This window comes from Medicago sativa, chromosome 4, assembly GCF_051527215.1.
Source record: "Medicago sativa cultivar Bolivia chromosome 4, Bolivia_mono, whole genome shotgun sequence".
Lineage (NCBI taxonomy): Eukaryota > Viridiplantae > Streptophyta > Magnoliopsida > Fabales > Fabaceae > Medicago > Medicago sativa.
Genome location: NC_140752.1, coordinates 84,392,641 through 84,408,711, shown reverse-complemented (window position 1 = coordinate 84,408,711; position 16,071 = coordinate 84,392,641). Strand labels below are relative to the sequence as shown.

General features: G+C 33.3%; 1 long non-coding RNA gene across 2 annotated transcripts; it reads left to right on the top strand.

Moving 5' to 3' along the window:
• The first annotated feature begins 9,659 nt into the window (after positions 1–9,659).
• LOC146932936 (uncharacterized) lies at positions 9,660–14,778 on the top strand. Of its 2 annotated transcripts, none has more exons than XR_015007292.1 (4): positions 9,660–13,058; positions 13,141–13,305; positions 14,284–14,584; positions 14,750–14,778. It is a non-coding gene; the product is annotated as an uncharacterized LOC146932936 (long non-coding RNA). The 2 variants fall into 2 exon arrangements; XR_015007293.1 differs by having other exon boundaries at positions 9,692–9,900.
• The last annotated feature ends 1,293 nt before the right edge of the window (positions 14,779–16,071 follow it).

The following is a 16,071-nucleotide window of genomic DNA, read 5'->3' as shown; positions in this document are numbered from 1 at the left end:
CTTCTTCCATCCCAAATTATATATTATTTTAATAAAATATATTTCTTCAATTATAAAATATAAATAAAACATTGATTTTTTTTTATTATGTACTTGATATTTTTTATTGTATCATTTTCCCATTCTTTTAGTTAATGTTTAATATTTTTGTATACGATTAATGAATGAAATTTTTGTAAAAAAAAATCATAGTTTTTTAGTGGAATGAGACCCTAATAATTTAAGAAAATTGTTGTTGACACATTCCATATGGCTGGGACACACATGTAAAATACCTTTTTACCCCCTCGGCAGTTAACTGCCTAGGAATTTGAAATCCGGCTGCAGTTAACTGCCGAGGATTTCCTCGGTAGTTAACTGCCGAGTATTATGTTTCGTCAGATGAAACAGGAAACCTGCTCCTGTAACGCCCGTCTTAATTATTCGATTATTTAAAAATATATTTATATATATGATTTACGTGATTTTCATGATTGATATGTGTGAATTTTATGATTCATGAAGTTGAGTGGGTTATATGATTTATAACTGCATAATGTGGAGTATTTTGTTGTGGTGAAGTTGCTATGTTGTTATGACTTATTTTATTATTAAATAAAATAAGATTTGATAAATAAAATAAAAATATGAAAAATTGGGCTGTGTTGTGAGATGAGCAATTAGTAGTGATAAGAGTAATTAGAAGAGACAAATAGACAACAAAAAGTTAGAAAACAGAATACGTACGTTTTTGGAGAAAAAGGGAGAAAAGTCAGAAAAGAGGAGAACTAGAGGGAGAGCTGCGATTTCATCATAACCAGGTAAGGGTGAGACTAATTTATTAAGGGTATAATTCTATAGGATGAATTTAGCATGATTAGGTTAAGTTTTGGTGAGAATTGGGAATTAGGTTTAGGATCAATTTTGATGAATGAATCAAGAACAGATGTTAGATTGATGCAAAATTAGTGTACAGACCTTAGATATGACTTAAGATGATAATTAGATGCTATTTGGATGAAGGAATCGTGAATATAGGTGAAAAGTTGTGATTTTTAGGTTTCTGGCCGTACTGACATTCATCGCTCGCACCTGCGAGCAAGAACACTCGCATCTGCGAGCTAGAACCCAGAACTCGCAACTGCGAGCAATGCAACTCGCAACTGCGAGTGACCTGTGAGCTCGCAACCGCGAGCAGAATAACTCGCCACTGCGAGTAAATACGTAGGAACCCAGAATGCACACTTTGCTCGCCATTGCGAGTGAAGTTACTCGCCACTGCGAGTTAGGCTGTTAGTTGCCCAAAATTGTCCCGATGCGATCCTTTCGCACGTGTAGTCTTGAGATGACCTTAGAAGTAAGTTAGAGAGCTGTTTAGGATGCTTTCATAAGCTCCAGAAGTCTGTTATGGTGACTGAAACTAGAAGTGTTGCTGCATGAATGCTATAATGATGTTTTATGATATTTATATTGATGTAATTAATTCTTTATGTGAATGTTAACACATTCAAGCGTTGTTAATTGTTGTACGTTGCTGCTGTTTTCTGTTGTCGACTGTTAGTGTCTTGAGGTTGCATGAGTCGGTCTATGTTGTTGGAATTTAAGAAGTCGTCCATGATTATGAGTCGTATGAGTTGTACACGTCGTTGTCTAAGTTGTTGGAAGTTGAGTTCATTGCATACTCATTAAAGTTGGGGGCTTTAGGCCCGGCAGCCTTTGTGCTCATTAAAGTTGGGGGCTTTAGGCCCGGCAGCCTTTGTGCTCATTAAAGTTGGGGGCTTTAGGCCCGGCAGCCTTTGTGCTCATTAAAGTTGGGGGCTTTAGGCCCGGCAGCCTTTGTGCTCACTAAAGTTGGGGGCTTTAAGCCCGGCAGCCTTTGTGCTCATTAAAGTTGGGGGCTTTAGGCCCGGCAGCCTTTGTGCTCACACGTTGAAGAGCCTATTATGCTCATTTTGTTGCTGATTGGTACCACATGCATTTGCATATCAAGAAGTTCATGATGTCTAAGTTGTCGAGTTGTTGTCGAGTTGATAGAGTTGCATGGTCAAGGATGAGTCGTGTTGTTAGGTTGTTGTTGAGTTGATAGAGTTGCATGGTCAAGGATGAGTTGTGTCGTCAAGTTGAGTGTTAAGTTGATTATGATTTGTGATGAAAATTAGTAATGGTATTTGATGATCGTATTTGTTATGTAATGAAAAATATGTCAATTGTTAATTGTTGATATGTTATTAATGTTTAAGTTGTTAAATGCATTTTATTGGATTATATGCTTAATGTATTGATTATGAAATCTCACCCCTTCTGCGTATATGTTGCCTCGACCGTGGGTAATGTGCAGGTAATAAAGATTAGAGGCGTTCGTGAGTGGACTCCTCAGTTGGTGTCTAGGTGCTCTGATACGTAACGGGATGGGGGCTTGCTTTTACTTCTATTCCTTACGTGTCTCTTTTATGAACTAATTTATGAGATTTTCCAATAAGGCCTGCGTGCCAAGACTTTAAAATGTTGAACTATTTTCCGCTGCAATAGTTTAAGATATTTCATGATGTTGAATTTGAAAGATAATCATTATTATCCATTTTATGATTTAAATGAAGTATGTGACATTCCGTTGTGATCAAAATACTCTGATTTTAAATGAAATTTTTATGTTGGGAAAACGGGGTGTTACAGCTCCCCTACACACTATTTTCATCAACTTCCATATCAAACTCATCCATTCCCCCCAAATCCAATAATTTTTTTCTATCAAATCTTCCCCCAAATGATTCAAACATCAAGCCTAGGATCATTCAACACACTTTTGACGTAAAAAAATAGGTATTGTGCATTTTATTCGGTTTATTTTTTGTATATGTTACACTGTCATGTTGGTTTACAACGTCAGTCACGTAAGACTGTCATGGGGAATCTCGGTAGCTTACTGCCGAGGAAAACCTCGGTAGCTTACTGCCGAGGGAAACCTCGGTAGTTAAGTACCGAGGAACACTTAGGAAAATTTTGAAGGACGAAAAAATGGCAGCTACTGCCATTTTTTCAAAAAAAAAAATTTCTTTGTTTTTTTTTTGTTTTTTTTGTTTTAGTTCATTATGGTATTGATGTTTATGCATTAGTTAGTTGTTAATTCATATTTATGTGTTGTTTAATTATAGTAATGACCGAGAACGCAGAAGATGTTTAGGAAGAGACAAAACGTAATTTTGTCCAAATTTCCGGAGATGTCAAGCCGCCTAAGGTTGAAGTCAAACCAAACATTGAACAACCTTCTAAATATGTTAGCCCCGGTGTCGTCCCATTTCAAGCCCACGAAGTGGACACGGCTAGGTTTTTTTCTGACGACATTAAGTTTCAAGATAGAGAAGAATTGCTTGGGTGGGTACGTTGTCAAGCAAATAAGGCGGGATTTACAATTGTTACACAAAGATCAAGCTTGATCCATCCAATATTGCGCCTAGTGTGTGAAAGGAGTGGAGCTCACAAAGTGCCTAAAAAAAAAACCAAAGCATGCGACAACGGGCTCAAGAAAATGCGGGTGCTTGTTCATGATTAGTGGATATCAAAGTACACAAACAAAGGAATGGGGATTGAACATTCTTAATGGAGTTCACAACCAAAGCAACAATTTGAAGTTATTGCGGAAGATGAGGAAGATTTTATGTCACTTGATCTTCTCCAATCACTTGGCCTTTAACGAGTGATTTTTTTGTCGGTGTTAGTCCTTTTTTTTGGTAGACATTACACCGATGTATATTTTGGGGTCAAAATTGTAATGCCAATTTTTTGTGGTCAATATATAAGTAACATTATGTAAATGATATTGATATATATATGATAATATGACTTTTATTGACTTGAAACTAGTGCAATACTTATTTATAGCTTATTAATGTTTACGCATTTGATTTATTCGTTATTACATTCCATTTAATTTTGTTCTAATCTATGATTATTTTGTTAAAGCTTTTGTCAAGTGAAACATGTCAGAGGTTACAAGAATTGAAGGTCGTGTTAGGTATTGCGCGTTTAAAAAGACGGTTAAGGTTATGATAACACCGACGGACTCTATTGATGATTTGAAGACACAACTTAACACTTATTTTGAGCATCTTGGTGAAAATCAATATACACGTCACTTGTCTGCTCTAATGCCAATGATAGACCTAGGAGAAGATAGAGATGAATTCACATGGAAACGGCAAGCTATATGCCTTTGGCTTATTAAAGACGATAGCGTCGGATTTATGTTTAGGAATATTGTGGAAAATAATGTATTATATATATATATATATATATATATATATGTTCGTTCCATATGCAATTGTAATGAATGTAAGTAGAGATTTAATTTAATGATGTGTAATGATGTGTAATGACTTGTAATGTGTTGTTTGATTATGGACACTATGTTCCGTTTTGATGAATTTCAAACTTTTGTGTGGTTTGAACCAAATGTCGGTTTGATTTAATTATGGACATATGTAAAAGATATTGTATTTTTCTTGTTTATGACCGAGTTTCATTGTTGTATAATTTGAATTGCCTATGGAAATGCTCTGGTGAAATTACAGGTCAAAACTGGCCTAAAAACGGCTTGGTAAGGGTTAGCATTAATGCAGGACCTGCTGTCTGCATAAATGCTTTCCTCGGCAGTTAACTACCGAGGAATTCCTCGGCAGTTAACTGCAGCCGGATTTCAAATTCCTCGGCAGTTAACTGCCGAGGGGGCAAAAGCGTATTTTACATGTGTGTCCCAGCCTTCTCTAATGTGTGAACATCAATTTTCATAATTTAAAGTTCGATTGTGGAAAAATAAATCATAGACAAAACAAATTGTCCGGTATAAAAAAATCAAGTACTCCCTCCATCCCTATATCTAAGCACTCATTTGACTTTATTTTTGTCCCTAAATGTAAACCTTTTTTCAAATCACTAGATGCATTTATTATTTGTTTCCCTAATTAATACTACTAACTTGTCTTGAAATATGAAAAGTCAAATTTAATACACATACAAACAAAGGATAATTTAGTAATATTAACGCACAAAATAAACACATTAATTACACTAACAACTTTTCTTAAGAAATGTGAAAAAAGTAAAAGGCATATAGGGACGGAGGGAGTATATTGTATCAATTTTGGCTTAAATGTGTCATTAGTCCCTGCAGTTACACTAGTTTTTGGGATTGGTCCCTACATTTTTTTTGTTTGGTTTTGGTCCTTGCACTTTATAAAAAATTTGGTTTTGATCCTTGCTGTTAGTAGACTGTTAAAAAAAAGGTCAAAATTAACTGAGTGCCATGTGGCCCAATTGTTACATGCCATGTGGCACATCAAAATGAAATACTTATAATTTTAATTAAATAAAATAAAACTATTGATTTATAATTTGTTTTGTTATTATTATTAGAGCTTAGTGTTCTTCATTTCATCATATCAATCCCAATCCAACCCAGAAAAAAAAAAAAAACTTCCTTGCATCCTTTATTTTCTTGGCTTTACACAACCCACCCAACACCAAATTATACACATAAGAGCATCTACAATGGAGACTCTCATCTTTGAGGTCTTAAATGAGTCTCACATTGACACATCACCTTTTAATAATTTTTTAATAATAGTACCTAATAGGTACTCAACCACTCCAATGGAGATCCTCTAACAAAATGTCTAATTGGGTCCCACCAATATTATTTATTTAATACACTATCTATTTTAATACACTTTTTAATTATTATTTTAATAAAAAGGTGATGTGGGCCCATTTAAGAATGAGGTCTTAATTTAGACCTTGAATCTTTTAAGACTCTCACTTTTTTTCCCACAATGGGGGTACCTATTAGGTACCAGGTCTTAAATGTTTAAGACTCTCCCATTGTGGATGCTCTAAGCATTAGGACAAGTCCCATCTTTCTCAAACTTCCAATCAGGACTACTATTATTAACCTTCTCTAACTTTCAATTCCAATTTCCAAAAGAGGAATGATATTTTGACACCCAATTTTAAACAACTTTTTAGGGATAACCTTTTTCCTCCATTCTTATTGGACAATAACAATAGAGAAAAAAAGGAAGAGAGAGAATAAAGGTATAATGAGAGTATGAAAGAGAGTTGTCACAAAAGTTGTTGAAAATTGGTTGTCAAAATATCATTCCTCTTTCCAAAAACAAATTACTCTAGTACTCATTGTTATGGATTGCAAAGGAAAGCAATTATAACACACGCATCTCATCCCATCCATAAAATTTTCAGAGCTGACTTTAATTTGAGCTTCATTGTAGAGTGTTTTTTGTTCGGTCGGGTGAATAGGTGGTTTGTAATTCTAGAGAAAGATGATTGATAAGAAAATGTATGAAAAAGCTAGTATTATCAGTGCTTGTGTTGCTGAAGCCATTGAGCGAGTGAGTGTTTTGGATTTTGGGAATGGAATGGGTTGTTGAGGATAGTGTATATATACTACCACTACTACTGGTGCTAATAGGGTAAACTACGAAGTTGGCCTTATTTTGTCTCAAGATTTTGGTAGTTTTTCCGATACGATGAAAGGGATATGTGGAAATTGATGGATATAAGGGTAAAAATTGATGAATAAATTGATGGGTATCCTAAGGGAGTGTTAGTGATTCGGAACAGAACAATGAAATGAAAGTGTTGATGTGGGATTGGAGGGGATGGTGAGCAGCTATTGATGGGATTCCGAATAACCATTCACTCGAAACCGATCCGCCAGCTACTGATCACCGCCTTGGTAAGCTATTACCTCACCTTCCCGATACGTATCAGAAGAGTATCCGAAGATTAAATTTTATTTTTTTAAAAAATAATTATCCGATACTTCCCGATACGTATCAGGAGAGTATCCGATCATTATCCTACACCGATATCTGCCCTGATACTTCCCAATTAATGTTAACTAAAATAACTTAACTTTTGAGTACTTATGTGTTCTTTTTTGAATATAGTGCTTCTTTTTTGGATCGATATAGTATAACACTAACAATGTTCTTTTTGATATAGTATAACACTGATGGTGCTCTTTTTGGGATATATTGTGTATGTAGTTGGCTAATAATCAGTCTCTTAATCGTCAATATTATTTATATTTATGTTGACGTGTTACGAGCCTATGACTGGTTTCTGTTGTTTGATAATATATTTTCATATTAAAAAAAAATGTTAGAATTATATTGTACATTTATATATATAATTTTTGGGTAGTGTTAACTTATGCCCTTAGGGCACATGTTAAGAAATCCAAAAAAAGAAATATTCCCTTAAACTTTGTGCATTCAATTCATTAAAACATTAAAGATTAAATTTAATGTACGCATTCCAATACATTATTTCTACATTTGGCTTCTAAACTTGTGTCTTAAGGGCACAAGTTAACATTTCCCATAATTTTTTTATTAACGTATCTCAGCCGTATCGTATCTTGATTTTTAAAATTTTTCCGTATCGACGTATCAGTGCAGTATCGTATCCGTATCGTATCTCGTATCCGGGCTTCATAGGTGAGCAGTAAGCTCTAGTAATAATAATAATAATAAAACAAATTATAAATCAAATGTTTTATTTTATTTAATTAAATTTGTAAATATTTATTTTTGCTGTGCCACATGAAATGTAATGATTGGGCCACATGGCACTCAGTTAATTTTGACCTTTTTTTTTAACGGTCAACTAAAGCAAGGACTAAAACCAAATTTTTTATAAAGTGTAAGGATTAAAACCAAACAAAAAAGGGTCATGTTAACTTGTGCCCTTAGGGCACAAGTTAAGGAGCTTAAAATGGAAATCAATAATAAATTTTATATTAAAAGTATAACTTTTGCATCTTCTATGATATTGAATGCACAAGTTCCAATAAAAACCTTCTACATTTGATTTCTTAACTTATGCTCCAAGTGCGCAAGTTATCAAGTGCAAGGACCAAACCCAAAAAATTGTGTAACTGCAGGGACTAATGACACATTTAAACTTTTTTTTTAATATTTAATAACTTTAAAATTAATTTAAACTTTTTAGGAGTAATTAATTTTGTCAAGAGGTATTGGTACACACCAAATTTCAATGACATTTTCTTTATGCATACATAACTTTTAGATGTGTCATTGGTCCCTGCACTTTCATCAGAATTTGGCATTGGTCCCTGCACTTTTTTTTGTTTGGCATTGGTCCCTACACTTTGTAAAAATATTGGCATTGGTCCCTCTGTTAACTTTCTGTTAAAAAAAAACATAAAACTAACGGAGTGCCAGGTGGCCCAATCATTTCATGCCACGTGGCACCAATACCAATATTTTTACAAAGTGCAGGGACCAATACCAATATTTTTACAAAGTGTAGGGACCAATACCAATAGTTTTATGTTTTTTTTTAACGGAAAGTTAACAGAGGGACCAATACCAATATTTTTACAAAGTGCAAGGACCAATTCCAAACAAAAAAAGTGCAGGGACCAATGCCAAAATCTGATGAAAGTGCAGGGACTAAAGGCATATTTAAGCCTAACTTTTAACATTTGTGGCTTTCGGAAGAGTTTGGGAGGTTGCAATGCATATGTTGCATAGCTTTGGTGGGTGCTCAAGGGATTGAAGTTTGGTAGATTGTGTGGTTTTCATAAAGTGGAGCTTCTCATTGATTTTAGAGTAGGAGCTTTTACTCTTGATCCAGCGAGAGAGTAATTGTGGATGGTTGGTATTTATTGCAAAATATTAGGAGCTTGTTGGAGCAAGAGTCAGGGACGGATCCAAAAACGTATAAGATCGGGGGCTAATTTAAAAAAAATGATAAATATTAAAAGAGAAAGTTGACTTTTTAGATACATTGAATAATGTATGTATTTAGTGAAGAACCTAAACCAAATACATAAATTATTTAATGTATCTAAAAAGTAAATTGTTTCTTGTAAATATGACTAGATGGAGTATATGTTAAACGCTTAAAGCAAGCAATTAATTTTTTTTTTTTTTTGAAAGGAAGCAAGCAAGTAATATTCTCATCTACTACAATTTTAGTTAAAATACACAAACACATAAAAGAGATGCACCAATTATAAATCTGAATGTCTCAATTGAACACAATGTGCATAGAACATGGTCAACCCACTAGTACAAAAAACACTTTATAAAACCATGCTTAAGTCGGTTTGCGCTGCCATCCGTCTTAACAAGTGACGTGGTGGCAGTTTCGCAATTCTTTCAAACTTTCTTAAGTCGTTTATAAAGTTACCCGACTTAAGGTTGATAAAATAATGAAAAGAAAATATTTATAATTAATTCCTTAAGTCGTTAGGTTGACCAAATGACTTAAGAAGTCATTTCCTTAAGTCGGTCTGTTGACCACCCGACTTAAGATTTTTTTCCCCTTTTGTTTTGTCAAAATAAAAACTTTCCCTCCTTTTTTTTTTTTTTTGAAAGGAACTTTCCCTTCTTTTTCTTTTAGGGAATTAATTAACTTTCCTTTTTTATTTATTAATAATTAATAATTATTATTAATTAATTAAATTAATTTAAGTTTTTTTAAGGATAAATTAAATTTTTTTGTTACTTATTTTGAAGGAATTTTTTTTGTTACTTATTAAATTAAATTATTAATTTCTTCTTTCTTAAAAAAAAAAAAAATAATTAAATTGATAGTTACATAAGAAGCCTTTCTCACTTTCTCTCTCTGAACTTTCTCAACCCTTTTCTTTCAACGATAGGTTTCTTTCTCCCTCTGAATATATCGAACCTTCTCACTCCCTCGTCGGTTTGCTGAATCTCCATCCCTTCCTCTTTGCCGGAGCCTCCACTGCTGTCACTCACTGCCTTTCTCACTAGCTGCTGTCACTCCCCCTCACAGATATCGTACCTCCGCCACTCGCTGCTGTCGTCGAACCTCCACTGCTGTTACTCGCTCCCTCTCTCCCCCACAAAGGTATTTTTATCCTTTCAGAATTTGTTCTATCATTTGGGCATTAGGGTTTACTGAAATTGTCATGCCTTTGAATTGATTTGATGAATTTGATAATTCTAGGGTTTGATGATTTTGATTTCTGTTAAGTTTAGGATTAAAAAGAGTGAAAACACTTTTCTGGGTAATAACATGGATGTATGTGTTTGATTTGAACTAGGAAAGGTATAAAATTTACTACTGATATTGATCCACAGGGTTCACCCAATGTGTATGGATTCGTGTTCTAGGACGGATAGAAACGTGCACTCTGTACGCAATGTCATGATCTAGGAAATACTAATTGTGTAATGTGTGTCTCTGATATTAGACTTTGGAGATGGGTTAGGGGCATTGATTTGTTGAATAATGTTTAGATCAAAGTCACTATAGCTTTAACGAATCTAGACAGCTATAGTTTAAATTAATCGATTTAAATTAATGAATTAAATTACAAATAAGAAATAAAATATTTTAGTTTTGCTGTCTATTGAGTATATTACATACAACATTCTCATCTAAAACATAGGACATGTTTAAATTGAAATCTGAAAGGCATAAATGGTTCCTATGATGATGAGAGATTAACTAAAGCATTATAGAAATAAAGTTTGTAAGAGAATGGCTTCAAGCCTTCAATGACATGATTTTCTTGGTGTCCAATAGTTTTCAATATTTGATAACAGATGTTGTAGTACCAACCCCTTGAGTAAAAAATAACTCGCATTTTCCTTATGCAATAAAATGCGTTAAATGAAATGTTCATTCATAGTCGTACAATAAAATGCATTGTCCACACCCCAACATATCAAATGTCCTCGTAGCCTTTTATCGACTGAGTTGCACTTATATGATATATTGAGTTTCTGTACCACATAAAATGGGCTTGTGCATTATCTACACTCATCCAATGAGCTATTGATATGGGGGTCTGTTATGTGTAAGAGTCATTCATAGTCTTATACCCATACTTAACAAATGAGTGAATCATTATTTTAGCTATCGAAACTATTAGACGGTCTAGTCCGCCAAGTATATGAAGGTAAAATTAGTTTATGAATTTGAAAATCATCAATCAATTTAATCCTTCCTTCAGCCAATTCAATCAATTCTGATGAATTTGGCTCTCATAACAGGGATCAGCAGAAGGTTTAAACAAATATCTGAAACCATGCTTCATGTGAGCATGCTCTTAAGAATGTAAAAACTCAGCATTTCTGATCCGGTTAGATACAAAGGGACTAAATTGATTTTTGATTATCATCTTCATTTCGTAAATTTGGAGGATTAAATCGTCCTGTTATAGAATTTAGATAACCATAATGTTCACTTACTCTTTTTCAAATAGTTGGTTTTTGAACAATAGTTACAAGTTTAAGTTGGCTTAGTGTATAGAGAGTGGTTGTGTCAAAAGAAAATTATAGACCAGAGTGAATAAATTTCCTGGTTAATGTCAAATTATTTTTCCTTTTGGCTTAATATGAAAGGTTTTGATATTTCTGATGAAGGAAAAGCAGTGGTTGCTGCTGCTATTGAATTGCTTCATAATCAACTCCTGCAATAGTTTCTTTGTGCTGCCATTCATTAGTTGTTATAAGAAATTAAGTTTGGCGATTTTGCTAGCGATATTATTATAATATCTGGAATGTATATGTACAATGTACAATATCTTTTTCTTGGGTTAAATAGGACTTATAGTACTCAACAAGGGAAGGAGGAAGAGGGATAGAAATATCATAATCTTCTCATTAGAGAAACTGAGTCTAGCATTGGGCCACATATTAGAAATGTGATTAATTGACTTTTTGTATAAGGGTTCAGGCCCCCCACCTGGTTTCATTATTGCTTTCCTTTGCTTGATCAAAAAAAAAAAAGTATTGCTAGTGTGTGGTGGGGTAGGGGTACCCGAAATTGTGATAGGTTTGAAGGGAGGTGAAGTAGACTTGATTTGTTCTTGATAGTGGAATACCAATTGGAAAAAGGAGATAAAAGAGGGGAATGAAAGAAATTGTTTGTTTGTGCTTTATGTTGAGGTTCTATGGAAGAAAACAAAGGATGAAATGATACTTTAAGAAAAAGGAAATTAATAATAATATTATTATTATTGTTATTAAAATATGGGGTGAAACAGAGAGGAATCCACAAACTCAGAGGACAAATGGACCTTGATCAAAATTCTTAAAAATGGGGTCAAATTGGAATGTTTTTCCCTACTTTACCAAACCTTATTTCTTTTTTCTTTTCTATGAATCAAAATATCAGAATCTCATTCCCACCTACTAAAGATGACAAATATATTTCAAGAAGTTGCCTTAGATGATTTTTTTCCCTTCTTTAAACCCTTGAAAAGCCAATAATCATCTACTTAGCCCATATGTTATTGCTTGCCAACCAGTTTCTTTCACTTGCGTAAATTATGGAGTATATTAAAAATGGAATTCTCATTTTCTAGCCTATTGACTTGCTGCACTTGATAATTTATTAGTATTATTATTACATTAATTAGCATTATATTTGTTAACTAATTAATGATAATTGGCTTCCCTAGAGCATGAAATTCATGAGCGGTAAATAAATATGAATCATGTGATTAGCATTGTACTACTAGTACATTATTAGTACATGTGGCTGTCGTTGACAGAGAATAAATAACATTAGGACCGTTTGAAAATGAAATGTATATGGGGGAGCTAGAAAGAGCAAGATCTCAAAGTAGTGGTGGTTAGATGTAGCTAAATGGATTGAAAGTCTGCTACTCTTTATAGAAGGTTTTTATCTAAATAGTCATAAGTAGCACTATGTATATTAAAGAAAGTTGCAATCAATCACTAAATCAATTCTGTTTTGATTTTCTTAAGTTTTCAAACTTTTGAAGTTTTCAGCTCTGGTTCCCTTTAGTCCTTCTTTTTGAAACGTACTACTCTTGGAATAAAAAGATTTTTTTTTTTTTTGGAAATAAAATATACTCCACAAGTCGGACCTATTTGTCAAAAATTGATAGTGAAGGCAATGTATATGGAACAAACTTTGAAGTTTAAGGCTGGACATAGTGGGATTGATATTGAGCTACCAAGGGACGATATCATGGATTTCTGTTTGGTTAAAAAAGAATTACACTTGACTATTTTGCAAGTGTGGCTGACGTAAGTATATTTTGTTTGTAAATTTAATAGTCATTCAGTTACTTAATTTTATTTATTATGTAATTTTGTTTTACTATCTTAGGTATCTACACCGTCGTTCTGTTGAATTGGGCAAAAGTGGCTTGTACGGATTTCTTGATCCATACTACACTCTTAGTCAAAATGACCAAGTTAGTGTTCAAACCTACATTCACAACACGATGGACCATAATAAAAAGGATTTGTAGCTAGCTCCTTACTTTAACAAGTAATTTTTTCTTTCTCTCTCTCTCTTAATATCCAATCACTTGTAATATAGAGATTTGAATCTTACAAATAATAATTTAATTGTTTATTGCCCTTGTAGCATGCTAGTTTTACACTCTCTTGCTCAGAATTAGTACTCATACTTTGAACTAGTAGAATTGTTAATTAAATAACCATAGCTTTGGTTTAGAAAATAACGAGATATCATTGATAATATTGACAGGTTGTTATGCAATTAATTGTCTAATAGAGATCAAAACTTTATTGATGATATGTTTGATCTAGTTATTTATTTGTAAGGATAAATACATGTGTTGAAAAATAAAAAATGTAGTTATAAAAGTTGTGAATAGTTATCCGATGATAATAATTTCATTCCGACAAACGAGGCTTTTGAGTTAATGTTTTTTCCCTATAATTCATGAATTTTTTTTTTTAATTTGGTGTTACAATTTTTAAACCATAAGTTTTGCTTTGTGCCTCAATATGGGTTGAGGAGATTGAGTTTATTTCAGAAAGTTACTACGATTTTTAAACTATAGGTTTTGCTTTGTGCCTCAATATGGGTTGAGGAGTTAGAGTTTATTTTGGTAAGTTACTACTTACTTGCATGTTTCTTGTATTTAAATTATCATAATGGGTTGAGGAGATAGAGCTTATTTTGGTAAGTTACTACTTACTTGCATGTTTCTTGTATTTAAATTATCATAAAATGAACCAAAATTTTATCATGTTTACTGTCTCCACTATTGTTCTACCAAATATTGTTGCAATGTCTTATTGACTTTGTTGTTTTGCTTCTTTTTTGCCGGATACAACATCTGAGATTTTCGAGAATTTTGTGCGGTTCTGCCACCATTGTGCAACAAGTATAATTGGGAAACGAATAGGCTGTCATATTCGGGAAAATTAGTTGGAGATTCTGATAATTAATTATCAATAATACTTAAGCTAATCTTCACATCTTTTTTGTTGACAGGCTGTGAAAGTAGAACACTGTGAATTGGTTCATGTGATTGTGGGCGCAAAACGTATTAGTATTGCCAACTGATGTGAATGTGTTTTCCTTTTGGGAGCGAACCAGCAACTTCGATCTTGTGGTTGGTGATAGCCATAAACTGCAGGTGAGCATCCTCGGTATTTACTCGTTGTTTTTATTCATACTGCCAGAATAAGCATTGGGTTCATGTGACTTGTTGAATTTAAGCAAAATGAAATTATGTCCAAATCCCGAACAGTTTGTGGATACTGATACATAATTACCCTTGGATTAAAATGAGGTATTGTCTTTACTATGTTACTGTTGCATAGAATATAATGTGTTTCATTTATTTTTACTTATAATATCAGGCCCTTTTTCATCTTGTTCACAACAAACTTGTTTTTGAGGTTTTCGCATTTCAAAATTGATTAGTTTTACTAATTACGACTGTCTATTTTTCCAGGGAGAAAGGAAGGTGGGAAAAGCATTTCATATATAGACATTAAGCCCTCTAATACTTTGTTTTATGAATCATTGTACACTAGTAGTCTATGTGAAACCAACACTTAAATTTTTGTAATATAGTCTAGGTCTTAATTTAAATCTGTGTAATTGAAATCATGTACAAAAAAGCCTTTGCCATAAATATATAGTTTGAATGCATTGTAGAACAACAAAAGTATGAGGTTCGTATTAGAGCCATTATAATTTTTATATTTTTTTGGAAAAGTAGTTTGCCCTAATTGAGAAGGGCTGAACTGTTTTTTTTTTAAAAATAATAATACATCTTAGGTCGGTTAATGATTAATCCGACTTAAAAAGTGGTTTTCTTAAGTCAGCTCAAAATCCAACTTAACAAACCAAAACTTGTTAAGTCGGCGGCTATTAGGTCAGGCGCGAGCCCGACTTAAAAAACCCTTACTAACCGACATAACAAAAGATGCCTTAAGACGGTTATTAAATCCGACTTAAAAAGTAAATATTTCTTATGACGGGAGCTATTAGGTCGGACGCGCGCCCGACTTAAAAAGCCTTTTTTAACCGACTTAAAAAGGGTTTTTTGTACTAGTGACCGATTTAATGATAGTAAGCCTTTTACAAGCTCGCTTATTTATTTTTTTTTGAGGGATACAAGCTCGCTTATTATTATAGTAATATCTGAACTGCAATAATTTGCTAAAGACTAAGGAAATTATAAAAACAAAACAACATATATACGTATTAGGGGGAGGGGCTAAAGCCACACATTTGAATCCGTCTTCAAAGCAAATAAGTGCGTTGGAGGTTTTTTTTAACGTTGTACGAGCAATGTCCTGCTCGTAATAGTTTGTTATGTATAATCAACTTTGTTGGTATTTTGACTCTACACCACTTGTATAATTTTAGATTTATTAACCCATTTAACTATTTAAATATATACACACACACTGAAACCTACACTCTTTCTTGTGTGTAATGAGTGGCTACTAGTTAGAATAAATTATTTTGACCAACTCCTTTTCTAAGCTAAGCTCTTTATTAAACCATTGGGCAGAAAACTGAGTAAGCTAAGCCGAATCCCCTGAGCGCTAACTCGAAATATCCTAGAATAAGGAAGAGAAAGGGGCTTAGCGTCTTTACAAGTGTTCTGGGGTATTCCTATGGGAAAGATATTTACTAAGAAAGTTATCCCAATAGTCAAAATCGAGAAGGAGAAAGAAGGTAAAGGCTATACACCTTGCTGCATTCGAAAATAAGGAATAGCCTAAGGACGAGTCTATATATATATATATATATATATATATA